At 50.6% G+C, this 4436-nt stretch overlaps 1 pseudogene; it reads right to left on the bottom strand.

Annotated features, from left to right (window-relative positions):
• Positions 1–500: 500 nt before the first annotated feature.
• On the bottom strand, positions 501–3446 carry LOC144406164 (uncharacterized; annotated as a pseudogene).
• Between the last annotated feature and the right edge of the window lie 990 nt (positions 3447–4436).

The raw sequence follows: 4436 nt of genomic DNA, 5'->3' as shown, positions 1-4436 counted from the left end.
GCAGGAAGTGAAGTTACCCAGGGAGACAAGAGGCAGAAAACAGGACGTGAATCCAAACCGTGACACATTTAAGCTAAGACTTTCAGTTTAATTCAATTTTATTTTGTATAGCCCAAAATCGCAAATTTGCCTCAGAGGGCTTTACAGTCTTTACACATACAACATCCTGTCCCGAAACCCGCACCGCACAGGAAAAACTCTCCAGAAAATGAAAAAACCCTTCCAAGAGGGAAAAAAGGGAAGAAACCTTAGAGAACGTCAGAGGAGGGATCCCACTACTGGGATGGACAGACTACAATGGATGCCATGTGTACAGAATGAACAATGTATAATACATGCAATTCCTATGACAGAAATTATTATTAATAATAATAATGATTGCAGCAGCAGGCGTCAGCAGGGCCACGGCAGGTATCAGGACCAGGGTCCAGAAGGAACTACGATCTACGGAGAAAGCACAAAAAACTCTCGGAAAGAAGCTGAATTTGTCTGTGCATTAATCAAACATGAACTATTGTATAACGAGAGCATGAGAGGAGCTCGGTGCGTCCTAAGAAGTCCCCCGGCAGTTTAAGCCTATAGCAGCTTAACTAAGGGCTGGTCCGGGCTAACCTAAGCCAGCCCTAACTATAGGCCAAATCAAAGAGGAAAGTTTTAAGTTTGACTTTAAAAGCTGACCAAATCTGCCCCTGACTGAAAGTGGAAGCTGGTTCCACAAAAGAGGTGCTTGATAACTGAAGGCTCTGGCCCCCATCCTACTTTTTAAAACCATAGGAACAACAAGTAACCCAGTATCTATGGAGTGCAGCTGCCTTGTAGGGCAATAAGGTGTTACAAGCTCTTTAAGATACGACGGTGCCTCACCAGCAAGTGCCAGGACTCAAATGCAGACTTTAGAAAATTAAAGACTTTAAATAGTCAAAAAGGCAAAAGCAAAAGGCCAACAGGCAAAAACGCACAAAGGAACCAGGGGAAAAACGTCAGACAGGAACAACGACCATCCACGACGAAAGACAATGACGCGAAGTGACACAAGAGACACACTGCTTAAATACACTAGGGAGGTGCAGGTGATTGGACACAGGTGGAAACGATCAGACAATCACAGACGATGACAGGACAAGGCAGGAAGTGAAGTTACCCAGGGAGACAAGAAGCAGAAAACTACAAGACCGGAAATAAAACCGTGACAGCGCACCCCCCCTCAAGGGCCGAATTCCAGACCGCTCTAAACTGGCAAAGAGCAGACAAGGGGTGGGAGGGAATCCAGAGACGTTGGTCGGACCGCCCGGGAAACTGGCGGGCGGCCCGTAGACCGGGAACTCTCTGGGGGTCGGCCCGGCGGACGGTCATTTGGCCGGCTCGGGAGCAGCGACTGCAAGGCACGTCTCTGGAAAGGCTGGCTCGGGGACACGGGAAACCTCCGGGGTCGTCGGCGGCTCGGGGACACTGAACACCTCCCCGGTCGGCGACTCATTACCCCCCACAAGGGTCAGATCCCAGACGGCCCTCAAATCACCAATGGGAGGGTGGGAGAGGACCACGGGATGGGAGGGAGCCGGAGTTTCGGAGCGGGGAATCGGGGCGTCAGGGTCATGAGTCTCGGAGCCAGTACTGGCCGAGTCGGGGCTGAGAGTCTCGGGGCCGGTACTGGCCGAGTCGGGGCTGAGAGTCTCGGGGCCGGTACTGGCCGAGTCGGGGCTGAGAGTCTCGGGGCCGGTACTGGCCGAGTCGGGGATGAGAGTCTCGGGGCCGGTACTGGCCGAGTCGGGGATGAGAGTCTCGGGGCCGGTACTGGCCGAGTCGGGGATGAGAGTCTCGGGGCCGGTACTGGTCGAGTCGGGGATGAGAGTCTCGGGGCCGGTACTGGTCGAGTCGGGGTCGGGGCTGGTACCGGGGTCGGAGGAGCTAGTCGAGAAGCGGGAACGGGAGAGCGATGCGGCGGCCCAGCGGGAACAGGAGGTCGGTGCGGCGGCCCAGCGGGAACAGGAGGTCGGTGCGGCGGCCCAGCGGGAACAGGAGGTCGGTGCGGCGGCCCAGCGGGAACAGGAGGTCGGTGCGGCGGCCCAGCGGGAACAGGAGGTCGGTGCGGCGGCCCAGCGGGAACAGGAGGTCGGTGCGGCGGCCCAGCGGGAACAGGAGGTCGGTGCTTCCTCTTGCCAGGGCTCCTTCTGGGGTTGAGGAGGTCCCGGAGCTCGAGGCAGGCGAGCTGATAGCTCCTGGGACCGAAAACAAAGTTGGTCTTTCTCTGGCAGCGGGTCTGCTGAGCCCTTCTTTGGTCGCGTCATTCTGTCAGGGATGGGTGGAGGAGGCAGGACTCAAACGCTGACTTTTTAGAAAATAAAAGACTTTAATAGTCAAAAAGGCAAAAGGCCAACAGGCAAAAACGCACACGAACCAGGGGAAAAACGGCAGACAAGAACTACGACCATCCACGACGAAAGACAATGACGCGACAAGTGACACAAGAGACACACTGTTTAAATACACTAGGGAGGTGCAGGTGATTGGACACAGGTGGAAACGATCAGACAATCACAGACGATGACAGGACAAGTGAAGGCAGGAAGTGAAGTTACCCATGGAGACAAGAAGCAGAAAACTACAAAATAAAGACAGAAAATAAAACCACACCGTGACAGAAGTACCTTAAAATCTATTCTTGATTTAACAAGGAGCCAGTGTAGAGAAATTAATACAGGAGTTATATGATCCCTTTTCTTAGTTGTTGTTAATACATGTGCTGCAGCATTCTGAATCAACTGGAGAGGCTTAAGAGATTTACAAGAGCAGCCTGATAACAAAGAATTACAGTAATCCAGTCTGGAAGTGACAAACGCATGAACAAATTTTTCTGCACCACTTTGAGACAGGAAGTCCCTGATTTTTGATATGTTACGTAGATGAAAAAAGGCAGTCCTTGAAGTCTTCTTTATATGCGAGTTGAAGGTCATATCCTGGTCGAAGAGAACTCCCAGATTCCTGACGGTGCTGCTGGGTACAAGAGTAATTCCATCCATAAAAACTGTATCACGTGACAGCCGGCTTCGAAGGCGCTCTGGGCCTATTAAGATAACATCTGTTTTTTCTGAGTTTAGCTTTAGGAAGTTGCCGGTCATCCAAGTTTTGATGTCTCCAAGACATTCTTGAAGTCTAACTAGCTGGTCCGTCTCTTCTTGTTTGATCGACAGATACAGTTGAGTATCGCCTGCATAACAAGGGAGATTGATGCAGCGTTTCCTGATAAGATCGCCCAAAGGAAGCATATAGAGGGTAAATAAAGTACAGAACCTTGTGGGGCTTATTTGATAATGCTTATAGTTTGGGCTGGTTTAGCTTAGGTTGGTCCAGAATGATTTCTGTTGTATGCATTAGGGTTAGTATTGTATGTACATATTATATATAATTAATATATTCCTCTTTCCTTTTGTGTACACAACATCCATCGCACTCAGTCCATCCTGGTGGAGGGGTTCCTTCTCTGCTGTTTACCCTAAGGCAGCGGTTCCCAAACTCAAGAATGCCGCGGCCCACTTTGAAATCTGAAAATCTTTCGCGGCCCACCCAAACCTTCAATCACAACTCTGATCAAAACATAATGATTAAATGACCTTAAGAATTTAACCAAAATCAAACATCCGCCAGCAAAAGTCCGTCTCACGCGAGCAAAAGTCCGTCTCCGCAAGGTATTTTCTCGCTTGCGAAACGTTAACTTCGTTGCTCGCGAGGAGAGTCTCTGCTCGCGCTCGAAGGAGTTTTCAACGCGCTCGCTGTTGTTTTTTTGACAGTAAGGTGGAAACGGTGCTTTCAGGGTCCGATCGATGCCGTGAGGTGCGTCCGCTCCCGCCGCCCCCTCGCCATCCACGCCTTAAATCTTCGGCTGCTTTTATAATAACCTATTTCCCCATTAAGATGGTTCAGCTACTGTAGAGAAAAGGGTGCTGTCTCTCGCTCTTTAATCTCATGAAGTGCTCGGCAAGAACGACAGCTATGTTTCTCCGACGCGCCCTTAAACAAGCTCCATATCTCACGCGCTTAAGTGCCGCTCAGCATCCCGCCGTCGTAGGCCGAGCTTTGGCATGTTTGGCAGAGCGCCTTGAGCGCCGTGTACAACCAGTATGGATCAACCGATTAACCAATTGATCCATATATCTAAGGCGCTCCGGATTATAAGGCACTGTCGTTTTTTGAGAAAATTAAAGCCTTTTAAGTGCGTCTTGGAGTGCGGAAAATGCGGTATATTTACTTTAATACTACAAGAGGGCGCCCCATTGTTGAACGACAGGTGGACAAGAGCAGCCGTTTCGAGCAATGACCATTGTAAATGACCTCTCGCGGCCCACCTGCAGTACCTTCGTGGCCCACCAGGGCCAGTGCATTGAGGTACCAGTACTATTTAAGCCTTACCTCCAAGCTTTCCTTACTGGGAAAGGTTA

The sequence above is a fragment of the Gasterosteus aculeatus genome, chromosome 4, assembly GCF_964276395.1.
Source record: "Gasterosteus aculeatus chromosome 4, fGasAcu3.hap1.1, whole genome shotgun sequence".
NCBI classification, from domain to species: domain Eukaryota; kingdom Metazoa; phylum Chordata; class Actinopteri; order Perciformes; family Gasterosteidae; genus Gasterosteus; species Gasterosteus aculeatus.
This window is presented reverse-complemented; position numbering and strand designations above follow the sequence as displayed.